Source organism: Halichoerus grypus, chromosome 15 (genome assembly GCF_964656455.1).
Source record: "Halichoerus grypus chromosome 15, mHalGry1.hap1.1, whole genome shotgun sequence".
NCBI lineage: Eukaryota > Metazoa > Chordata > Mammalia > Carnivora > Phocidae > Halichoerus > Halichoerus grypus.
Genome location: NC_135726.1, coordinates 29976098 through 30002206, shown reverse-complemented (window position 1 = coordinate 30002206; position 26109 = coordinate 29976098). Strand labels below are relative to the sequence as shown.

Here is a 26109-nt window from a genome sequence, read left to right as displayed (position 1 = left end):
TGTCTCCCTGGTAGTATAAATGGGATGGCCATATTTCAGGTAAACTTTAAGTTGAAAGATACTTGGGCTCACTGTAAGATGAATTCCTGGTGGGTTTAGCCAAAAACACAGAAAATTAACAGGATGGAGAATGGCCGTAGAGGCTGTGACTGGCTTCCCTTGGCTCCCAGAGACCCCAGTGGGGCTGCAGCTTCCAGTGATGCCGCCCATGAGCCTGAGACCCAGCCAGAACCAAGAAGCTCAATTTCTGCTGCTCCAACATGGGACCTCGAGGAAGAATGTGCATAAACCATCGATGCACTTGATAGAAAATATTTACCGACATCCTAGGCTTCCCAACTCTTGAGCCAAACTCAGCCTTGGCAAAGCCGCACTCTAATCCAGTAAAAAAAAAAAAAATTTTAACTCAAGTTGGTGCCTGCCTAGGTGTCTATGAACAATATTCCTGGTCCAGCATCCCAGAAACCCCTCCACCCCTGCAAAGTTAACTTCAGTTCTCCTAGCGGATGCTGTCAATACCCTGCTCGTACGTCAGTACCCTGCTCATACGTAACCCCTCACCGCTCATCATTCCTGTATCTGCCAATGGTTTCCACTGCAAGCACCTGTGACTAGCTTTCTCTGGCTGCAGGAGAGGGATTGGAGGGGTCAATACCCCAGGTCCTTCAGAGGCGGGTGCCACGCCATCTTCCAGAGGTCCCCAGTGAAACTGAGCAGTAACCTGCTAAATCCTTCCCTCATATTGGCTGTCTTCCCTCTTCTGTCTCACTTCCACATTCCCCTTCTGGTATCTTCTGGAATCACTTCCCAAAGAATCCCCACACTAAGACAGCTATTTTTTTTTTTAAGACTCCCAGATTGGATCACCATGGAAATTCCAACTATCTGGGATGCAGAAGATGCATCTAAACCAAAATTCCTCAAAAGGATTGGAAGCAAAAGATGAACAAGACTTTCCAGGTTAAAACAAACAAAACCTGACCATATGTGAGTGAGGCCACAAATAAAACTTCAACAAAGTCTCAACAGTGGAAACACCTCAGAGGGGAAGGTGGGTAAAGAGAGTTAGTGTTTCATGGGGATGCAGTTTCCATTGGGGAAGATGAGAATGTTCTGTAGACGGATGGTGGTGCTGGTTGCAAACAGTGTGAACAGTGTGAGCGTGTACAATGCCACCGAGTATACACTGAAAATTGTTAAAATGGTATATTTTGTACCTATTCTGCTGTATACTTGTATATTTCACCAGAGGGGGAAGAAACACCTCTGATAGCATACTCTAATTACGAAGCAATAGAGCTAGAAATTAAGAAGAATGCACTTATTATTAAGAAGAATGCATAATAAATACACTGCACCTGAGAAAGTATTAAACCTCATCTTAAATAATTTGAGGATGAAAGAAGAAATCCAGATTAAAATTGTAGACCATCTGCAGTGACAAGAAGACATTAGAACCTATAGAATAAAACAAAAGCAACACTACAGGGGGAGAAAATCAAAGCTGAAAATATGTATATTATTAAACAAGAATGAATAAAAATAAGTTAGAAAAACTTCCAAAAGTTTTACTAAAAATAATCAAATAAGCCTAAGGAAAACAAAGATAAAGAGCCAGTCAATATAAAAGCAGAAGTTAGTGATTTAAAAACATAAAAAGTTATGACTAGTGAATAAATCCAAGAGCTGGCTTTTCAGGGGGAAAAAAATAACAAAATGTATATACCATTAACTAATCTAATAGAGAAACAAGGGTGCCTGGGTGGCTCAGATCACGATCCCAGGGTCCTGGAATCGAGCCCCGCATAGGGCTCCTGACTGAGCAGGGAGCTTCTTCCTCTCCCTCTGCCTGCTGCTCCCCCTGCTTGTGCTTGCTCTCTCTCTCAAATAAATAAAATCTTTTTTAAAAAAGGAACAAGAAAGCAGAATAGGTACAAAATATCAAGGGATGAGGAGGAAAGAATAAAAGAGCTCATTCAAAGAATCAGAAAGAAGTCTTTAATTTCATGTGAAGTTGAAGACTGTGATAAATAGGTAATTTCCTAGGAAAACATCATCACAGCTGACCCAGGAAGAGGTAAGAGCCCAAATACACTAATTTTGTTGGGACTTATTAATTTATTGTAACCCTTTTACATCACAAATGTAAACACGTGTGGCTACACTTTTGCCCTTTTTTAGATACACTAATTTTAGAAGTAATTTAGAAAGGAATCAAAGAACTAACTAGCCACCCAAAATGTAGAAGACCCAGATGGTTTCACAAGGGAAAATTACCAAAACCTCACAGAACGGACAGCATCTAATGTCACTTCAAAACTCTTCAGAGTCTTCAAAGATTATTTCCAACCTCCTTTTACAACACCAGCGAAACTTTGATACCAAAATAGGACAAAGATAGCATAATAAAAAAAAAAAAATACAGAGTAAATCACCCTTATGAATAGTAATGCACAAATCTTGAATAAAATATCAGCACTTAGGATCTGGCAGCACACTAAAAGAATAATATACCAAGATTTAAAATGCAAAGATAGTCCAACGTTAGGGACTCACTACAGTCACATGTCAACAAAGAAAAATGATATAATCATCTTCAAAGAGTAAAGGTATTGGATAAAAAATAGCATGCAGTCTTGGTTGAAAAAAATAAACTTATGAAAATATAAGGAAATAGATACATCTTTAATATGATTTTTTAAACATATATATAAAGAAAAAGTCATCATCGTGTATAACAGTGAATTACCAAATCATTCCCACTCAAGTCTGGAATGAAATTAGATACCACAACAAAACTATTTAGCATTGTTCTGGATGCTTAGCAAGCCATGAAAATGTGGTAGTTAAAATTGGATAGGGGAAGGCAAAATAAGGATTATTTGTACATTATGGGATTTTATACAGTACCTAGGAAACTCAAGAGGATCAACTAAAAAGCCATTAGGGAAAAAAAAAGAACTCAGACAAGTAGTATTTAAATTTTATATACAGATAACAATAGCTTTCTCTATATAGATATCCCAGTGAGAACCCATCATGGAAGGAAAAGTCTCATTTATAAATAGAAATTTTAAAAGATAAAATATTCAGGAATACACTTTAAAATGTAGGCATCCTTCATGGAACACTATATCTAAAACTAATGATGTAATGTATGGGGATTAACATAACAATAAAAAAATTTAAAATAAATAAATAAATAAATAAAATGTAGGCATCCTTGTAAAATGTGCAGAATCCTTGTAAAAAGAAAACTTGAAGGTCTCCTGAGGAACACAAAACAAAACTCAAATGAATGGAAAGACAACCCTGTTCTTGGAAGGAAGGTTGAGTATTGTTTGTAAAGATGTCCCTTCACCCTAAATCAACCCATAAATTTTATATAATCTCAATACCCTATCAATAGAGTATTTCTTGAATGAGTAAAGCTCTTTCTAGGTCACTAGAAAGGTGCAGTAATTAAAATAATTCGGTGAAGGTATATAAAACCAACAGAAGAGAATGGTGAGTCTAGAAATAAATCTAAATACCTACAGAAATGTATTATGTGCCAACGGTGCCATTTCAATCAGTGGAGAAAAAATAGAACCTTTTCAATAAAAGGTATAATGACAACTAGATAGCCACCTGGGGGGGGGGGGAAGCCAGATTTCCCAATTCACATCTTACCCCAAAATAAATGATAAATAGATCAAACATTTAAGCATGAAAAATAAGTAAAAACAGTAAGGGAAACACAAGAGAATTTTTTTTGAATTTTGGAATAGAAAAGGCCACTTGAATCATGACATAAAACCCAAAGCCACAGAGAAAAATTTTACATTTTAAATTTATGATTTGACTCCTTAAAAAAGTAAGATGTCTGCACAATAGTCACCATAAACAAAGGAAACAAACAAACAAACAAAAACTGGAAAAGAAGTATTTGGGACACATCTGGCAAAGGGCCAGTTTCATCTAAGAAGTTTTTTACAAGTTAATGAGAAAAGTTCAACAGCCCAATAAATAAATGGGTATGAAATATGCAATGTGGTTCACAAGGTTAGAAAAAATGCCCATTAAAAATATATTGAACATGACTCATAATTATGGAAATGTAAATTAGACCATTAAAAAATATGCCATTATTTTAACTTATCAGATTGGCAAAAAACAAAATTCTCCTACAGATATGGTGAAAACCTCCATCCTTAAAAACTATCAGGAACATGTATTAATTAGTACAAATTCCATACCATCTCCAAAAAATTGCCATGTACATAATCTTGGCCCCACAGTTGCCATTCTAGAAACATATTCAAGAATTCATTCTAGCAGTGTATTCATATATGTGCTCAAAGATTCATGTACAAAGATGTCCATCAAAGCATTCTTTCTAATAGCAAAAACTGCAAACAATCTAAATGTCTCTCACTATGGAGATGGTTTAAAAAAAAAAAAGTAAAGTGTAGGTAGCTTTTACAAAGAATAAAGTATTTCCTAGTGTGCTAATATAAAACTATTGCCAACATATATGAGTTTAAAAGAAAAAAGTGAAGTCCAGAACAGTGTATATTGTACATCCCATCTGTTCATAAAGTGGCTGTATCGATACAGCATATCTCCTGAAGGCATCATAAGCAACTAGCAAGGATGATGGATTCTGGGAAGGAGAGCTTGGACCTAAAGGTCAGGTATGGAGGGAGACTTATTTTTCATCGCACATGTTCTTATGCTGTGTGAATTTTTTACTGCGTGCCCATGTGACTTGGAAAAAGTAAACACCTCAAGAAAATAAATAACAAAAAAATAAGTCTCCTTGAAAATCCAAAAAAGAAATCAAGAAAATAATTCCAGTTACGACAGCACCAAAAACAACAACAAACCTTAGGAATAAATTTAACCAAAGAGGCAAAAGACTTGTATGCTGAAAATAGAGCATTGCTGAATTAAATTAAAGAAGATACAAATAAATTAAAAGACCTCTGTGTTTATGGATTTGAAAACTGAAGATGTCAGTACTATCCAATTTAATCTACAGATTCAATACAATCTCTATCAAAATCTCAATGACGTTTTCTGCAGAAATAGAAACTTCCATCCTAAAATTCACATAGAATTTAAAGAGACCCTGCATAGCTAAAACAATCTTGAAAAAAAAGAACAAAGTTGGAGGCCTCACAGTTCCTGATTTCAAAACTTACTACAAAGCTACAGTAATCAAAACAGTGTGGTACTGACATAAAGACAGACTTAATGGACTAATGAGAAAGAACTGAAAACCCAGAAACAAACTCACATATACGGTCGAATGACTTTTGATAAGGGTGCCAAGACCATCAAATGGGAAAAGAGTCTTTCACCAGATCGTCTTAAGAAAGCTGGATGTCCACATGCAAAATATTGAAGTTGGACCCTTACCTCACACCATATACAAAAATTTCCTAAAATGGATCAAAGACCCAAGTATAAGAACTAAAGCTATAAAATTCTTAGAAGAAAACATAGGGGAAAAGCTTCATGACATTGGATTTGGCAAGGATTTCCTCGATATGACATTAAAAGCACAGGAAATAAAAGGAAAAATAGACAAATTGGACTAGAAATTAAGATTTCTGTGCATCTAAGGACATAATCAACAGAGTGATAAGGCAACTTACAGAATGTGAGAAGGTATTTGAAAGTCATACATTTGGTAAGGAGTTAATATTTAGAATATATAGTGAACTCCTACAACTCAACAAAAAAGCAAATAACTCAATTTAAAAAATGGACAGAGGACTTGAATGGACATTTCTGCCAAGATGACATACAAATGGCCAGCAAGCATCTGGAAAGGTGCTCAACATCACTAATCATTGAAAAACAGTGCAATCGTTCCTCAAAAAATTTAAAATAGAATTATCATATGACCCAGCAATTCCACTTCCAGGTATCTAGCCAAAAGAATTGAAAGCAGAGTCTCAAAGACATATCTGCACACCCCTGTTCATAGCAGCACTATTCACAATAGCAACGAGGTGAAAGCCAATGAAATGTCCATCAACAGATGAATAAACAAAATATGGTCTATGCAAATTTAATGGAATACTATTCAATCTTCTTTTTTTTTTTTCTCCAATCCCTCACCCCACTCACCTCCCCTCTGGTAACCACCAGTTTGTTCTCCATAGTTAGGAGCCTATTTCTTGGTTTTCTCTTTTTTCTCCCATTTGTTCAGTTGTTTTGACATTTTGAATGTCTTAAATTCTACATATGAGTTAAATCATATGGTATTTGTCTTTCTCTGATTTATTTCACTTAGCATTATGCTCTCTAGCTCCATCCGTGTCATTGCCAATGGCAAGATTTCGTTCCTTTTAATGGCTGAGTAATATTCCATTGTGTATATATACTCCACTCTACATGGCAGCCAATGGACACTTGGGCTGTTCCCACAATTTGGCTATTATGATTAATGCTGCTATAAATCAATCTTTAAAAAGAAGGAAATTCTGACACATGCTATAACATGGGTAAGCCTTGAGGACATGACGCAAAGTAAAAACACCAGTTACAAAAGGATAAACGCTTCTTTGAGGCACTTAGGGCACTTAGTCCCAAATTCATAGGGACAGAAAGTAGAACAGTGGTTACCAGGAGCTGAGGGGAGGGGGAAATTGGAGTTGTTTCATAGGTAGAGCCGCAGATGGACAAGATGAAAACGTTCTGGAGGGCCATTGCACAACAATGTGAATATACTTAACACTATTGAATGTACACTCAGAAGTGGTGAAGATGGTGAATTTTATGTATGCACTTTGTACCACAGTGAAAAATATTTTAAAAAGCTGATCTTGGTGGGGGGACGCCTGGGTGGCTCAGTCGTTGAGTATCTGACTCTTGGTTTCAGCTCAGGTCATGATCTCAGGGTTGTGAAATCAAGCCTCAAATCAGGCTCCCCACTCAGTGCGGAGTCTGCTTGAGGTTCTCTCTCTCTCCCTCTCCCTCTGCCCCTCTTCCCCACTCGTGCACTCACACTCTCTCTCTCAAATAAATAAATTTTTTTTTTTTAAAGTTGATCTTGGGGCACCTGCCTGGCTCAGTTGGTGGAGCATGTGGCTCTTGATCTTGGGGTTGTGGTTTCGGGCCCCACACTGGGTGCAGAAATTACTTAAAAATAAAATCTTTAAAAAATAAAAAATAAGTTAATCTCTAGACCCAAGGATTTTCCAAGGAATTCTGTTTCTAGGTCCAGTGAGATACCGTTTTTGTCATCATTAAAGTCCTCATCATTTCTGAGTACTTACTAAGTATACGTTGCCTTATTTAATCCTCAAAATTGCCCCATGAGGTCGTTGGATGGAGGTTATTTTACAGGAAACTGAAATTCAAACGAGTTAAGGAACCTGCCCAAGATCAGTATTTTGCAGAGTTTAGACCTGAGTCCAAGTCTGTCTTAATCCCAACCTTAATGCATTTAACTAACCACGCCACCTGTTTGACACGCCTCTCTATTCTGCCTCGTGGGAATTGGGATGTGGAGGTGGACAGGCCTCCAGGAACTGTCCAGTGGTTTTTGGTTTTCAGGGACTTTCCCTTTCATGGTCCTCCTGCATCTTAACCCTGCCTAGCCATGGGAGGTTTCAGGTGAATTAAATCGGACTCATGCGGCAGCCCTAGAGAAGTAGACGAAGGTTTTATTGTATTAGTCATTTTTCCTGTCATCTTGAATTAGTGTCATATTAGCTTAATGCAATACTAACATGACACAGAAATGTTAGCATATTACAGACTACTCAGTGTGTCAAGTAAGAACTTTATCATATTACTCCGCCACTGATATTTCAAAGAAGGGGGGAAACACGGGCATGCCCATAAAACAGAGCCAGTTCATGCCAAATCCAAGCAAAACCCTCCAGCTGGACCTTGATTTGGAAAAAGGGGTGAGAGAGTATGTTAGGGTAGCTGATTCCAGAACCTTTAATCCCATAGATATTAAAGAAAAATAATAATTAATGTAACAGGATAAAACCCTCATGAATTGGACACCTTCAATCTGGTGCTCCTTTCCCCTAATTATTGACAAACACCAGACTTGAAGGGAAGCAATGGGCAAGGGAATCTCTGAATGAGAAGAGTTGGATCTTTGCTTCCCACATGAGGTCTAAACCTCCACTCTACATGGCTAAAATTGTGTGTGCAGATGGATTTTTTTTTCTTGGAAAAGGTCTGCAGGTTCTTAAAGGTGAGCCCCAAATAGGTAGGCACTGCTGCATTAAAGGAAGATTTCAATTGAAACATCAAGGTGGAGAGAGACAAGGAATAGCTGGAAAACCCATGGTCCAGTCCAACTCTGTCCTTGACTTGCTACATAACGTTAAATCACATCTGCCTCAGTTACTTCATCCAGGTAATGGGAATAATGATATCTGTGTTATGTACTCCATGAGATTTGGGGGTGAGGATTAATGAGATGATGTATTGGAAGGAACTTCAAAAAGGAGAAATCCATTTTTTAAAAAAGTAAGCTATTCATACTTCCTTTAAAAATGATCATCAGCTTTCAATGGGAAGAAATTCATGTAGACACCTGCACACATGACCATGATCAGGACTCCTGTATTCACTACTTGGTCCTCTGACCACAGCGTCAACTATACTATAAGGACCTTCTTATTTCTCTCATGGGAACAAGTCTTTGGGTTCCTCCACCTGTGGGGACATAGAGACTTCATTGAATTAGCTCCTGATGGAATCATCTAAGATCAAAAAAAAAAAGTCAGCAGCTTTGGCCAAGAGAGATCAAGCCAATTTCTCAATTTCTCAAAGTGAGTCCACGGCTCCACGTCCAAATCAGGGAAAGGATGTTGAACACAAGGCTGTACAGCTCTACTAAAATGTTCCCCTTAATTAAAAATCTATTAGCAAATTTCCTGATAGGCCGATGGTATTTACAAATATAAACTAATAGCTATTTATTAGAATGTTTATTCTAAGGCCTTAAAATGAGTTTTTCCTTGTAGTGTGATAATTGTTCAGATGGCTTCCTGCTGATTTAATTACTTCAATTAACAAGGCTTCTCCGAGACTAGTTTCCCTTAGCTTTGGATTTTCTCTGTTATCACTGGGGCCTCATTTTTTGTAGCTTAAGGGCCAAGCTCGTATTTATGCCACCTACCACCAAACACCAGCGTTAAAGAAGTGCAGGGGGAAGAGGGAGGAAGCATAACGTTGCCCATGCAAGCTTTTCCCAGGCCCTCCTTCGCACACACAGAGGATGCTGCTGGTCACACGGCAAGAGGCGGAGTCTCTTTTGGTTCAGAAGCTGGGGCTAGCTGTGTTTAACTGCCCGCATTTTCACCTCTTGCCACCAATGACATACTTTAAAGGGGCAGATGAAGCCTGGTGGGGAGATAGACGGCCCAGTGAATGAGCACTATGGTTCTGTGCCTGATGACTTGGGTGTAGTGGTTTTAAAAGATGTCCACTGGTTCTTCAAACACCTCCTTCCAGAGCGTGGGCGGGGCTAAGTGACTCTCTGAACACGTACAATATGGCCAAAGTGACAGTGGGTGATGAGATCAGAGAAGACCTTGAGCTTTCCCCTTGCTCTCTCTTAGATCCCTTGTTCTGGGTGAAGTTAGTTTCAATGTCGTGGGCAACTCTACAGAGAGGCCCCCGTGGCCAGGCTCTGAAGCCTCCTACCAACAGCCCCAGGAGTGAGCCACCTCTCTCAAGGTGGATCCTCCAGCTTCCAACCAGCCTTCAGATGACAGCCTGGCCAACAGCTCAACTGCTACCCTACGGGAAACCCTGAGCCAGAGCCACCCCCTTTCATTCATCAGCAAGCATTGACTATGTGCCAGGCAGTGTTCTAGGTTCTAGGAATGCAGCAGGGATGAGTCAGAGAGCGCGCCTGCTTTCATGACAACGGCATTCTAACAGAGTAAACCAAGGAACGGATAAAAACACCCGGGGTCATTTCAGAGGGTGATAAGCGTTGCAAAAGAAATGAAACAGGGTAATAGGGTAGAAAAATGCCTAGTAGGACTGGTCTACCTGGCGAGGCCGGCAGAAGCTTCTCTGAGGGGTGACGTCTGAACTGAGATTTGAAGAAAGAAAAGACTCAGAAAAGAATGTTCTGGATAGAGGAAACAGCTAAATGGCTGAGGGAGGAAAGAGTTTGGGAGCTTGGGAATCAGAATGTTGGGGCGCTGTGTGGAACGTGGGGATGGGGCTCAAACAGGCGCTAGAAGACACCAGAGCTTGTAGGGCCTTGGAAGGCAGTGGAAGGAGTGGCTGTGATTCCAAGGGAAGTGGGAAGCCGACGGAGGGTTTGAAGCTGGGGAGTGACAGTCTGATGTGCAGCTTTGGAAGATCACTCTGGCTGCTATGTAGAAGAGCATCGAGGGAGGGGCCAGCCTGGGAGCCCGGAGACCCATGAGCCTCAGCGGCAACCCCAGGAGGTCAAAGGCCACAGCTGGCCTGAGGTGAAGGCAGGAAAGATGAAGAGAAGACACAGGTTTGAGCAAAGGTTTTATGTGGAATGGATATGAATGCTGAGAGATTGGACTTTGGGGGTGACAGACAAGGAATCAAAGATGGCTCTGATTTGGGGCCTGAGCAATCGAGAGGAGAGAGGAGCTGGTGACTGATATACTGGGAATTCAGGTGGAAACCGGTTTGAGGCCCACCTGTGTGACTCGGGCCTTGGCTGGTCACGCTCGGAGATCAACGAGGCCAGGCTATGGCTGAACGTTTCCTGTGGACCCAGAAAGGTTGCTATGTCCTATAGTGCTTTATAATTTGTGGAAAGTGCATTAACATACATAACTTATTTGAAACCTACATTTCTATGAGGTAATCCAGATGAATGTTTATAACTCCATTTTATAGGATGAGGAAAATTGATGCTCAGAGAAGTTATGCGGTTTGCATAACACCGCCAGCTAGAAAGAAGCCATACAGGGCTTTTTAAAGGGGGATCAAGTGGCATTTTGGACAGTTCTTTGTGCTGAACTGTTTCCTGCGTGTTCAGCATCCTTGGCTCCTGCCCACGGAAGGCCAGTGGGGTCCCCCTCTCACCCACATCCACCCACCCAATCCTCGTGCCGGCCAGATGCATTTCCAGATTCTCCTGGGGGGGAGCACCTAGCACACATCAGGTTAATTGATGATTACCGTTAACAGTTAACCCCCTCCCCTCTACACGTGTGCATACATACACAACACGCACACACCTTCAAAAATAAAAAATAAAAACCTTATCCAGCTTCCCCCTCCCTGAATTAAGTTGTGTATGGGGTGCTCCCTCTCTGACACACTTGCTGGATACGGAGAATACATAGATGGCTCAAAGTTGTACCTCACCTGGACGACTCCTCGGCCAGGTAAGGAGCTCGTGCTCCCTACAATACCTAGAGAAAAAAATCAGGAAGGTTTCCCAGGCCTGATCTCATGCAAAATCTCCAATATGAAAACATGAATTCCTTCCTGCTGGTGATAAACAAATTATCAGGAGTCTGAATATACAAACACACCCTACAGAGGAAGATTCTGGAACCTCGGGCAAAATATTATAATATTTTCATGGGCTGCCCAAATTCCAAGCATTAGATTTGATGAACAGCTTTATTGAATTTTGTGGATAAATATTTAAAGCCTTCAAGGCCTTGTGTAAATCACACCTAGGCAGACGCACTTGCTCACAGCGCCATCTGCTGGCAGCTACTGGTGTAGTGCAGGGAAGTGAATTGGTGGCGAGAATGCCACGGAAAATTCAAGCCCGTCCAGGAGACCCAGGCCATCCGCGCTGGCCCCAGAACCCAGACCCTGTGCAAACCAACCCTGAGGCACCAATTCTGCGGAGCCTCAAGGCATCGAAGAGCAAAAAAAATTTCAAAAGCAACGTAAGATGAAGGAAGCAAAAGGAAGAAGGGTATGAAAGAGATGCATGAGTTTATTGGTTTCAGAAGAATTTTGGGAACATAGTGCCCTCCAGAGGTCATACAACCCTTCCCCCTGCTCCAGGCAAAAATGTACCTGGAACCGGCAGGATAGGCGGGAGAGTTCACAGCCCCAACACAGGGTACAATCTCCCAGGGTCCCTTGTTCCATTTGTTCCCTGACACTTCTCACATAGAGGATTATTGCACCGATCTTTAAAAATAATGTCCTGGCAGCGTATGGAATGGCATGAGAAGTGTTCACGCAGATTGTATGGGGAAAATTGACAAAATAGCATGTGCACGTATTTGCATGTGTGCGTATGAACGAAAGGATATGCATCAAAATATGAGCAATGGTTATCTCTCATGGTGAGAATGGGGTGATTTTTAAAATTTTTCTTCCTTGTGGTCTTCTGGGTTTTCCAGATTTTCTCTCATGGACACATCTCACTTTTGTTAAGAAAGAAAAGAAATCTTAAGAAAAATAATACGACCCCAGAAATAAATTCCTCCTTTCCTCCCTCCGGCTGTATTGCAAGTTCATTTCCTCTGGTTTTACCCTCACAGTAAGTAGATGAAGGTAATTATTAATAATAATGATAAGAACTCACAGTTGAGCATTTACTACAAAAGGTAGTGCGTGGAAAGCACCTAGCTCAGCATCTGACACATAGTAAAAGCTGAGTTAATGTGAGCTAATATTATTAATATTAATATTATCATGATGAGACTTCCCTAAAATATATGGAACACTGACCTCAAAAAGCTCACAGTTTCGGGCACCTGGGTGGCTCAGTTGGTTAAGCAACTGCCTTCAGCTCAGGTCATGATCCTGGAGTCCCAGGATCGAGTCCCGCATCGGGCTCCCTGTTCGGCAGGGAGTCTGCTTCTCCCTCTGACCCTCCCCCCTCTCATGCTCTCTCTCTCATTCTCTCTCAAATAAATCAATCAATCTTAAAAAAAAACTCACAGTTTAAATGGAGAGAGAAAAATAATACATAGAGGGTAACTAATAATATAAGAAAGAAAGTGACATGATAAATCACACAGGAAGTGATGCACCTTAAGCTTCAATTCTAGGCAGGTTCTTTCGGTTGTAAGAGAGAGTCACTCAGTCTAGCTCAGCTGAGGAATATTCTCAGCAGTATCTCATGGAACCCAAAGGTAAGAACCAAAGCACAGCTGGGCCCCATAGGAACTTAAAATGGGAAGCCAGGAAGAATCGAGGCTCCCCTCCCTCTCCTTACTTCACCCTCTCTCTATTCTACACCCTACTCTCTTACCAAGCTGGGTTTTCTTGCACAGAGCTTGTGATATCCACTCCCAAACTACTCCGGCCCCACCTCCTTTCCCCCCTGTGCACAATAGCTAACCTGCTCAGTTTCTGTCTCATTTCAAATTCCTGAGTGGACAATTGCATGGACCCAAACCCATCATGTTTCCACACTACACCACCCAAATCACTTAGCACTGGCCAGCTAGTGGAAGAACTACCCTTGGGTCAGGTAGTTGTAAAATTGACTTGGTAAGAGGAATTGGGTCACGTGGTACAAATATGCCAATGCATGCATCTATCTGGGACTAGAGGTAAGGGTATGGGCAGAGAAAGCAGTGATTGACATTTCTAGAACAGCACTCACTTGTTTCCATTTGTTTTTGCCAGGTTTCCTTCCTATCCTCTTAGACCTCTTCTGTGTTTGATGCTTGAATGGTAATGGAAAAGACTTTTGTCACAGGTTGGATTTCCTAAGAAGTGGATTCTAAGATGGAGGTTAGGGTGTGGGGGGCTGATTAGGAAGTATGCTTGGGGGTCAACGCCAGAGAAAAGAAAGGAAGGAAACAAGTTAGGTCCAGGAAGAGGTCAAGCTGTGACGAGATCTCAAAAGAAACTTGGCAACTCTGTAGGGAGTCTTAAAGATGGGCATACCCTACAAAACTCTCCCTACTTGGGGCAAGAAAGACTTTTTACCTCCATCTTTTCAATAGTCACACCCCCAGACAAGTTGACCCATGAGAAATGCTGTTGATATGGACAGGCCCTTAGTTCTTCACAGATTCTTCTCTCTCACCCTCAAGAGTCAGAGTAAGGCTTTTAACCTGCCAGCCACTTCTTGCAAATTATCACAATTTTATTAATTTAGTGGAGCAGTGTGATATCCTGTGGAATGTCAGAACTACTCAGAGTATATTATGATAGAAGGAAGCGAGTTAACAAAGTCCTGGAACAAAACTATAAATGCATACTGTTGACCATTCCATGTAAATAGCGGGCAGTTTCTCATCTTCTGAGAGGGAATGAAAAGGGCACATTTGCCAGATCAGTGACCATATACTATGAACCTGTGTGTATTAGCCATGTCTTTTCTATATTCTGATGCTGTGACATCAGAACCCTTGCTGACCCTGGCAAGGCTCTTCCTTGTGGAGAACTGGCCTCTCACTGGGTTTCAGGTTCCAAAACTGGCTCAGGTCTGGCAAAAATGAGCAACGTGTTGTATCTTTTTATTATAAGTGATTGCTCTCAGCCTCCCGATCATGCGCTCTTGATCTCTTTTGATTGTACACATTTAGTAGTACTCTTATTGGCTGCCCATCTTTCATGCCTGGAGATGTCCTTTTCCTTTAAGCATCTTCATAATGCTCTGTAGGAAGGGCCTTCCTGGTTGCTGCTCTGACCTTTCAATTCATTACAATAATTCTGTCCACCTGACGTTCAATGTCACCATCTGGCCTCTATTTCTCCAGAGTGTGAGCTTCCCTGTTGCTATCGGTAAGCCCAGTTCTGTCCCTGTGTATCCTAGAGTTAGCCTTGGCCTGCCAAGGAGCCCCACCAGGCTTCCAAGGGATGCTGGTCTCCCACTCACCCGCACATTCTGCATTTCCTTACAAACATACCTTCTCCAAGCCTTTCCATGGCACACAAGCACCTGGCGGGTTCTCTGGCCTTATTCTGAGCCTTTCAATCCATTTCCATCACCTTCTGTGGAAATTCTGGCATTTCCACCTCATTTATCACGGGCCATTTCTTTTTCCATGCCTCTAAAAACATCCTAGCAGCAGGTCCGCATCGTCTCCTGGGTCACTGCCTCATCCCCTGTTGGCTTCTCAACAATTCCATCATCTGTGTAACTACTTTCCGCATAAATTCCCTCATTCGAAATACTTAGAGGTGTTTCTGTTTTCCTGGTTAGACCTAAATGATTCTCCATTCAACATCTCCAGTTTAAAACTCCCTTAGGGAAGGAACCATCTGTTCTCTATCTTTGAGGCATCTAACTAAGCACCTGATATTTAATCAGTTCTCAGTAGAAGTTTGATTAATTTATTGGACAATATTTACATAGAGGTAATTTCTCCAGCTACAAATGTCTGCCATGTGTGTAGTGAAAGGTAAGCTTCTGAACATATTGTGAAGCTTCATCCTTTGAAAAAAAAAATTTAGAAATATTCCTGCCTTCAATTGAAAAAAAAGTTTTAAATTCCTTTTTAATGATTTTATTTGAGAGAGAGCATGTGTGTGATCAGGCGGGAGAGGGGTAGAGGGAGAGGGACAAGCAGACTCCCTGCTGAGCCCAGAGTCCAATGCAGGGCTTGATCCCATGGCCCTAAGATCATGACCCGAGGTGAAATCAAGAGTTGGATGCTTAACTGACTGAGCCACCCAGGCGCCCCTGACAAACCCTCCTTCAATTATAGCTGCATTTATATGTCCGTTTTGGTCATTAGCATTTCTTCAGAAAGCCAAAACTGAAAACCACTTTCCAAAATCACCCCACAATAAGGGCACAATTCCCCCTTCTTGTCTGCCCCTGTCACTGTTGTATAATGTTTCCCTTTATGCCGTGAAATCTTGACCTACAGAAAACTTCAGCCATTCCCTAATCCAGTCATTTATTTTACAAGTGAAGAAGCAAAAAGAGCCAAGGAAGATCAACGACTTGTCCAAAGTCACAAAGCTGTGACAAAGCCAGAACTAAAACTTCAGTTTCCTGCTTCCTTACGCAGTTTGCTTTCTGCCAACCACGACCCACCTTCCTGAAATCACCCAGCATTGCAGCTCAGTGAAACACCAAAGAGAACGATTTGCTTTTCTTCCAAGCCTCTTTCCAGGCTGGTCTTTGTTGGTGGGGCTTTAAGAAAGGGCTCTTATCTACTCAATATACACTCATTGGGTGACTTCAATTACCAGACATTGTGCTGTGGACACTGGATAGCAGGTGGTAAAAACAGGGCATGGCAAATAGTGATAATAGTAGAGAGAAGAAGGAGGAGGAGGAGGAGAAGGAAGAGAAAGAAGGAAGAAGAGCAAGGGGAAGAGGAGGGGGAGGGGGAGGAGGGGGAAAAGAAGAAAAGAATAAGGAGAAGAAAAGATATGACCCCTGCTCTAATGAAGCTTCTGGATTAGCGGTTTTTTGTCTATAGAAGCATTTCAGAAAATAAACCTTATAAAAAGTCATTCTGAAACACAGAAAAGAAGGGTCAATCTAATTCAAGGATCAGCAAACTGTGGCCTATGGACCAAATCCAGCTTGCAGCCAATTTTGTATAGCCCACAAGCTAAGAAGGTTTCGACCTTTTTAAAGAGTTGTAACAGAGGGGCACCTGGGTGGCTCAGTTGAGCGTCTGACTCTTGATTTCGGCTCAGGTCATGATCTCAGGGTCATGAGATCGAGCCCCACATGGGCTCCACGCAGGAGCCTGCTTAAGATTCTCTCTCTCCCTCTCCCCCCACCTCTCAAATAAATAAATAAATAAATAAAAATCAAGGGTTGGAATAGAAAGAGAGAGAGAGAGGTGTGATACAGACCCTAAGTGGCCCAAAAAGGATAAAATATTTACTCTCTTGTCCTTTAAAGAAAAAGCTTGCTGACCCCTGGTTCTAACTTCAAAGAAGCAATAGTATTTGTTGACTTTGCCTTCCCAGCATATATTTCCATTCCCCATTCTCAGACGTGTCTTCTGGACAGGACTGGCCCCACCCCCATCTCCAGTGTCGAGCATGAATCTATACTTCAAGAAATCCTCCTTACCTGTGGTAATGGTTCAGGAATGGGTCCAGGGCTCCATTCTGGCCAATAACAGGCTCCATGGACTCTTGGAATCCATTGGGAGAAAGAAGCTCTCTTGCTCTCCTCCCCTCAGAAGTGGAAGCTGGAAGGGAGGAAGCCTGAAGCCACTGGGGTTGGTGATATGGAGATAACCAATCTGAAGAAGGAAAGCAAACCAGTCCTGGTAAGTTTGTGTCACCTTTTCGCTTATTAGGTTTATGTCACTTGCAACCTAAATAGTCTTCACAATGTCTGGAAGAAATCATGGTAAATAATATCTATTCCCTCCATCAATCAAATTATTTGTAATCCTGTAAACTGCTAAAGAAGTCATAGACCAATGGAACTACAAGTTCTGGGGGCTCTTTTCTTTATATTTACCTTTGTACACCATCCCCAGCACAGCTCCAAAGCTTGCTGATGGCTCAGAAGCTGCATTGTTACGACCCATTAGAACTCATCAAGCAGGGGCACCTGCATGGCTCGGTGGGTTAAGCAGCTGGTCTTGATTTCGGCTCAGGTCATGATCTCAGGGTCCTGGGATCCAGGCCCTTGTCCGGTTCCCCACTCAGCAGGGAGTCTGCTTGAGATTCTCTCTCTCCCTCTGCCCCTCCCCCCCACTCACGTTCTCTAAATAAATCCTAAAAAAAACCTCATCAACCAACCCCCAGTTCCAATGAGCTTCACCTGGATCATCCCCAGAGCTTAAGTAACATTTGCAGAGTGCTCTGAAACAATCGTGGAGATTTGATTCAACCCTCCAAGCAGCCTTTTAGCCCTAATTCCTCAACTGGAAATTCATCCTGTTATTTCGTATTATTCGTACCAGGAATCTTTCCTCATTCACAACGAGATTTTGCCTTTCTTAATCTCATGCAATTTCAGAAAGTTAAAGGGCTGGAAAATACATTAGCAGCCGTTCACTCCTGGGTTTCCCAAAGTGTGGGACACATAACACTGATGGGTCTCAAATTAATTTCAGGGGTTGTGCTAAATGCCAGCTAATGGCATTAAATATTTCTAAAGCGCATCGTATAAAGTTATATTTCTTTCTTAATTTTCTTTCTCTCTTCTGATTTTAAAGAAAAGGAATGTTGTAGGCTGGTGTTACTATCTTTAGTGGCTTTCTTTTGTTGTTTTTTTTTAGTGACTTTCTAGACTTTTCCACAGAGACCCAACCTCAGACTCAGCCTTCAGCTGGTCACAGTATCCAGCTGGAACTTCAGAATATCGTGCAGCATGTTTTCATGTAATTACTTTTACACCTCCCTTGTATTTACCAGGAAAATATACGAGTTTTCCATTTATGGTCATGATATAAAGCTTCCTTTGTGTTTTAATGAGGCTATTTAAAAAAGATAGTAAGTGCACTGTCTAAATGTTCTCCAAATAGGGCAAAGATTCTAATATACATAATTTGGGCTTTGGAATCACTGATGTAAAGCAACTCTCCCTTTGAATTGAGTTAATCCTGCTCTTTGTTATCACTCTGTTATCATAAGCCCATACAGATCCTCATCTTGTTAAATTTTACTTCTGGATATCTTGCCTCTTTTTTTTTTTTTAAAGATTTCATTTATTTATTTGAGAATGAGAGAGAGAGAGCGTGTGCATGTGTGCAAGTGAGCAGTGGGAAGAACAGAGGGGGAGGGAGAGAGAAAGAATCTTCAACAGATTCTGTGCTGAGCTTGGGGCCCGATGCAGGGCCAACGCGGGCTCAACCCTGAGATCATGACCTGAGCCAAAACCAAGAGTCGGATGCTCAACCTACTGAGGCACCCCAGGCACCCTCTGGATATCTTGCCTCTTAATGCAAATCCCTCTCTTGTTTCCTTTCACCCCATGAGGACAACCACTTTTTGATGTTTTTGTTAAATATGCTCAGATTTGTTTGTGTCTCTGAAAAATAAATAGCATGGGTTTTTTTTATTGTTATGTTAATCCCCATACATTACATCATTAGTTTTAGATATAGTGTTCCATGATTCATTGTTTGTGCATAACACCCAGTGCTCCATGCAGAACGTGCCCTCGTCAATACCCATCACCAGGCTAACCCATCCTCCCACCCCCCTCCCCTCTAGAACCCTCAGTTTGTTTTTCAGAGTCCATCGTCTCTCATGGTTCTTCTCCCCCTCCGATTTCCCCCCCTTCATTCTTCCCCTCCTGCTACATTCTTCTTCTTTTTTTCTTTCTTAACATCTATTGCATTATTTGTTTCAGAGGTACAGATCTGAGATTCAACAGTCTTGCACAATTCACAGCACTCACCATAGCACATACCCTCCCCAATGTCTATCACCCAGCCACCCCATCCCTCCCACCCCACCCCCAACCCAGCAACCCTCAGTTTGTTTCCTGAGATTAAGAATTCCTCATATCAGTGAGGTCATATGATACATGTCTTTCTCTGTTTGACTTATTTCGCTCAGCATAATACCCTCCAGTTCCATCCACGTCGTTGCAAATGGCAAGATCTCATTCCTTTTGATGGCTGCATAATATTCCATTGTATATATATACCACATCTTCTTTATCCATTCATCTGTTGATGGACATCTTGGCTCTTTCCACAGTTTGGCTATTGTGGACATTGCTGCTATAAACATCGGGGTGCACGTAGCCTTTCGGGTCCCTACTTTTGTATCTTTGGGGTAAATACCCAGGAGTGCAATTGCTGGATCATATGGTAGCTCTATTTTCAACTTTTTGAGGAACCTCCATACTGTTTTCCAGAGTGGCTGCACCAGCTTGCATTCCCACCAACAGTGTAGGAGGGTTCCCCTTTCTCCGCATCCCCGCCAACATCTGTCATTTCCTGACTTGTTAATTTTAGCCATTCTGACTGGTGTGAGGTGGTATCTCATTGAGGTTTTGATTTGGATTTCCCTGATGCCGAGCGATATTGAACACTTTTTCATGTGTCTGTTGGCCATTTGGATGTCTTCTTTGGAAAAATGTCTGTTCATGTCTTCTGCCCATTTCTTGATTGGATTCTTTGTTCTTTTGGTGTTGAGTTTGATGAGTTCTTTATAGATTTTGGATACTAGCCCTTTATCTGATATGTCATTTGCAAATATCTTCTCCCATTCTGTCAGTTGTCTTTTGGTTTTGTTGACTGTTTCCTTTGCTTTGCAAAAGCTTTTTATCTTGATGAAGTCCCAAGAGTTCATTTTTGCCCTTGCTTCCCTTGCCTTTGGCGATGTTTCTAGGAAGAAGTTGCTGCGGCTGAGGTCGAAGAGGTTGCTGCCTGTGTTCTCCTTTAGGATTTTGATGGACTCCTGTCTCACTAAATAGCATGGTTTTGTATAGCAAATTTGTTTTGCTAGATTCAATTCTGGTTTTTACTTTCTTCACTCAATGCTATTCTTATGATTTATTTACTTTCATTTCCTCTAACTGCTGCACGATATTCTGCAGTATGCATCGACCATGTTTTTTTTTAACCTAATCCCATGTTGATGGACATCTATGGTGCTTCCATTTCCTTCCCACCTCTGAACAACACTATGATGAGGTTCCTGATGCCTGTCTCCTGGTACACTCATATACCAGTATTTCTAAGGCTTTTACCCAATAGTGGGATTGCTGGATTGTACAATGCTTAATTTTACTAAATACTGCTAGTTCGTGCTTAAGAACAGCTGAATATGTTTAATTATTCACAAGTAGAACATATAATTTGCCAATTCTCCACAGCCTTGCCAACATTTGGTATTATCCAAATACATGTTTTAACGTTTACAAATTTTAGGAGTGTAAAGTGATACCTCCTTGTTGTCTTGATCTGAGTTTCTCTGATTTCAAATGAAGCTGTGTATCAGTTCACATACTTTCCCATCTGGAAATTGCCTGTTCAAAATCTTTGCCTATTCTTCTTTTGTGTTCCCCATCATTTTCTTGTTCATTAAAAAGACTCCTTGTATATTCTAGATATTGACATTGCAAATATTAGCTCTATATCCTATAACATAATAATGTGTAACTTCCAAACTAATAGGAGGAGAGAAAATAATAAACTATCAATCCAAAAGAATATAAGAAAGGAGATAGATATAAATAAACATAAAACATGTAGAACAAATAGAAGTCACATAGCAAGATTTTAGATTTAAACTCAAATATATCAGTAATGTAGATGGACCAATCATTCCAATTAAAAGACAAATAATTTCAACCAGATATTTTTAAATTACAAGTTGTTTACAAGAAGATATCTAAAACATAAGAATACAAAAGTTATAAATAAAAGGGCAGAAAAAATACTACATAAGCTTTAAATTGTTTTTGAAAGATTTTATTTATTTATTTGACAAAGAGGGACCCAGCGAGAGAGGGAATACAAGCGGGGGGAGTGGGAAAGGGAGAAGAAGACTTCCCCTGGAGCAGGGAGCCTGAATTGGGGCTCGATCCGAGGACCCTGGGATCATGACCTGAGCTGAAGGCAGACCCTTAATGACAGAGCCACCCAGGCGCCCCATAAGCATTAAGTTTTTAAAAGTTGGTATAACTGTATTAATATCAAACAAAGCAAAAACCTTATACCAATGATGAAATTTTCAGCTCATCCTGGAGGTAGAGTATCAAGAGATGTGTGTACCTAATAACATAGCCTCAAAATATGTAGAGCAAAAATTGACAAGAGACAAAAGAGACAAAAGCACAATCACAGTGGGAGATTTCGGTGATAGCTTACAGAACAAACAAACAAAAATCAGTAATGATCTAGAATATTTGAATAATACAATTACAATATTGTCTTAATGGACGGCTATAGAATACCGTAACTAGTGACTACATAAAACACATATTCTTTCCAAGAACATATGTAATATTTACAAATATTTCTGGCCCATAAAACAAGTCTCAAAAAATTTCTAATGATTTAAACCATCAGAATTTTTTTCTGGCCCTAATACAATGAAGCAAGAAATCAATTACAAAACAAAAGCTAAAAAAATTCATTAGTTTGAACATTTAAAATACACTTCTAAATAATCCATAGATCAAAAAACTATGGCAATTCACATTTTAACCGAATGATAATGAAACTAAAAGATGATAAACTACTTATGTGTGGACACAAATACTTACGAGCAGCAGATAAACGGATACTTTAAGAAAAATTCATAGCTTTTTTAGAAAAAGAAAAAGATGGACAAAGAGCTAAACATATATGTCAATAAGCTAGAAAAAGAAAAACAAAGGACATATAAAGAAATACAGGAAGATGGGGCTCCTGAGTGGCTCAGTCTGTTAAGCGTCTGCCTTCAACTCAGGTCATGATCCCAGGGTCCTGGGATCAAGTCCTGCATAGGGCTCCTTGCTCAGTGGGGAGCCTGCTTCTCCCCCTCCCACTCCCCCTGCCTGTGCAGGTCCTCTCTCTTTCTCTCTGTCAAAGAAATAAATAAAATCTTTAAAAAAAAGTCTAGTCTTCCCACTGGGCTTAAAAAAAAAAATACATACAGGAAGAGAAATTAACAAAATAGTCAACATCAATAAAGAAAACCAACAAAGTTTATTTTTGGAGAAACTACCAAAATTAATAAACCCATCAATAAAGAAAACCAACAAAGTTTATTTTTGGAGAAACTACCAAAATTAATAAGACACCAAGAAAAGTAGATAGAAGGCACAAATTACCAAAGTCAGAAATTTAAAATGAAGCATTACCACAGATTCTATAAACATTAAAAAAGTCATAGAAGGTATGACAAACAACTTTATGCCAATAACTTTGAAATAAATTGAGTTGAATGAACAGATTCTAAAAAAAAATTAAGAGAGAGAAATAGAAAAGTTGAATGATCTTAAAATATTCATTTATAAAAAATAACCAATCTGCAACTGGAGCTTTCCGCCCAGATTATAGAGAAAAGTCAAACTGGTGATCTCTGGGCCAGCTTCTGTTACAGATGCTTTCTATAGTCCTTATAGTGTTTTACATTTTTTGTTAACCCTGAATGCCGTTAGACTAGGCATATGTTCTTCAGTTCACCACAGATCTTACCTAGTGCTTTACTTAGGTTATCTGCCTGGGCCCATAAGGTACTTTTTTTTTTTTTTTTTTTTTTTGCAACCCCTGAAAAATCATTCAAACCCATTAAGATCGTTCTAATTTCAAATGGATGCATAAAAAGAGGTTTGCCTAATGCTGATTTTCCTCAACTTACCAAATTTAGACTATTTTACAAGTACCTCCAAGTGAATTTTCTTCTTTTGAGGGACTTGTGAGGCCAGATATCATTGCTATGTATAATGGGACACATTTGCGTGTCCATAGACCCCTATCAGTTGGTACTTAACTGTAGTTATCCAAACTGCAATGGTAAGAGAAAATCGTCACCAAGACTCCTTTCACTTCTGACACCTATTACAAGTTTGAGGGATTCCCAAAATAAATCTTTCTAGCATGACCAGCCCCTACCCTAAGACTATCAGGTGTGGCTAGTCCCACGCTAAGACCCAGTGTGGCCAGCCCCCACCCTAAACAAAGACACTCCAATCATGTATGACAAAGCTGAGGGCAAAGCCAAATAGCTCTTTGGGCAAGGGCACATTCTTTACTACGCAGTACAGACATATAAATGATGGTTCTTAATTCAAAGTCTTGGAGTCCAACCTATCAACCCATTTATATATGGACAGGAACAAATGGAAAAGGGGCCAGTTTTGATAAAGGGGCTATAAAAAAACAGAGTAACCAAAATGCAAAGTAATATCATCTTACTATATTCTTTCCATAGGAGATACTGTCTCATGATTCTTAATGTTATATCCCTGAGTAACTCACTTGAGATCCCAGCTGGTTTTCGAAGGCAATTTCAGCAAAATAAAAAGGTTAAGACACACTGAAAGCTCACCCTGCCTCTTCCTATTAGGTATAGTTTTAGTATCTCTTTTCTTCCCCAGCAATCTATGTGGAAAACTAAAGAGATCTTTACCCCAGAATAAGCAGCTCTGTACCTTTGTTTTGTGGCTGACACCTTTCAGAAGAAAAAAAATAATTTAACATGTCTCTTCTACTTAAGTTCCTTGACAACCAGACTACCCAACCACAAAGAGATTGGGCTGTCATAGAAACAAGCCCTGGGATTTTTCATAATACGAGTCACATAATATCCCTCAATAAAGTAGTCACTCACCTTTTAAATATCTAACTTAAAAATCCTTATTTGTCAGTGATTATATATTCTCCAGAAACATTATTATAAAATTCCTTGAACAGCAAGCACTCCTTGTGCATTCAAAATCTGATTTACATACAGTTTTCAGGAGCATTGCGTAATATATAGTGAGATCTACCTTGTTGATTTGCTTAGCAGACTCCTTTTTTTTTTTTTTTGCCTCATAAATGGTATAATGGTAACATTTAGCCCAGGCTGCATTGGAATTATCACAGACTGTGAATTAATGGCATCTCTGTTTGGCATAGTATCTCATGCACCGTGAGTGCTAAATAAATATTTGTTGTATTGAATTGAATTTGTGCACGTTTTATTATACATCCGTGTTAAAGCTCTCAGAACTTGAGATAAGAGCCTAATGGGGCTGAGAGTGTAAAATGAGTTCAATGGTTTAATATCTAGGAATCTACATGAAAGAATACCAAATCCTCTGCCATGTGGTTTCTTGAGGGAAAGCACATTTGATCAGCACTGATAAGACAATAGAACAAATCATAGAGCCCGTGTCACTTTTTTTTTCCAAATCCACAGTAACATATATATTCATCTTGTCAGGTTGCTATATAAATAGATGAGGTAAAACAACATGGCATTTGTTGTACTTCAATTACTTTCTTGTATAATGTCAAGAAGTAAAAGCTAACAAACCATAACTTTTCTTGACATTTCCTCCCTCAAGTGACCAATGATGGATTTGCCTTAAAAAAGCATTCATCATTTTAAAGAAGGGTAGAGACAGTAGATTTCTTTGTGTTATTTTTTTTTCCATTTTTTAAGCCAGTGGTTAAATTGAAAAGCCCAGCTCTCCTGCAGATGGGAACCAAACCTGGTTGATAAGATTACGTTTCTAATCCTGGGGGATGTTTGAAGTCATCCAAGGAGAGAGAGCATTTGCTGTCATAAATGGTCTGGAGATGGAACTGAATTCCCAGACAGGCCAAGAGGCCACCCTCACCATTACAGCTCCCCCCCCACCTCCTACCCCCATTCCCATTAAACAGTATATACTTTGCCAAGCAAATCTTTTTATGTAGCCAGACCTGACTGCCCAGCATGATTGTTAGGACCACTGGCATTTGAATTTGAGGGACATAGTTTCAAATACCATCTCCTCCATTTACCAGCTTTGCGAACTTGCTCAAATTATTTAAGTTCTCTAAACCTACTACCTTATCTGTAAAATAAAGACAATAATATCTAATTTCACAGATTGATGGCAAAGGATAAAATTAAATAACATGCTAAAAGGGATCACTGCAGGGACTGCTCAAAAAAGGGAAATACCTATTAGCAAATTCATTGTAAGCTCCATGAAGACCAGAACCATGTCAGGCTCAGTCACCATCTAGATCCTCAGGGATTAGCACAAAATATGGCCCTTAGGTGTTCAATATTTGCTGAATAAATTAGTATATGGATGTGATGGTGATGATTTTTATCATTAGTATCCCCTTTGGATGTCAGGGATCAGTGTATCAAGGTAATATAGCATTATTAAGTCTAGGCATCTATGATTTCATATGTGTTCAATCACTTAAGCATCACACCAATCCTAGGAGATGGGCGCAATTATTATCATAATTTTATAAATGAAGAAACTGAGGCACAGAGAGGTTGAATAATTTGTCCAAGATTACACAGCTAATAAGCAGTGTAATCTTGTGTAAGCCCAGCAGCAAAGAATTGAATTACACTTTACCAGGAATAAGGGTCCTTGTTCAAATAATAATGATAATAGCTACTATTTATTGAACACATATGAGGTGATAGTCATCATTTTTATTTAACATTCACAACGACCCCTGGAGTCATCCTTACTACTGTTTTCCACGTGAGGACTGAGACACAGATTGGTTAAACAAATTACCCAAGTGTACACAGCAAGAAACCAGCCTAGCTAGGATTCAAGCCCAGGTCTGTCTGATTGCAAAACCATGCTCTGTGATCCCCATGTTTGAGAAC

The 26109-nt window shown here is 40.2% G+C and overlaps 1 long non-coding RNA gene across 1 annotated transcript in view; it reads right to left on the bottom strand.

Moving 5' to 3' along the window:
* LOC144380207 (uncharacterized) overlaps positions 1 to 26109 on the bottom strand; it is a 127351-nt gene that overhangs the window by 31706 nt on the left and 69536 nt on the right. Inside the window, exon 2 of the long non-coding RNA XR_013444125.1 lies at positions 16943 to 17117. This is a non-coding gene — a long non-coding RNA (uncharacterized LOC144380207). The remainder of the gene's footprint in view (positions 1 to 16942; positions 17118 to 26109) is intronic.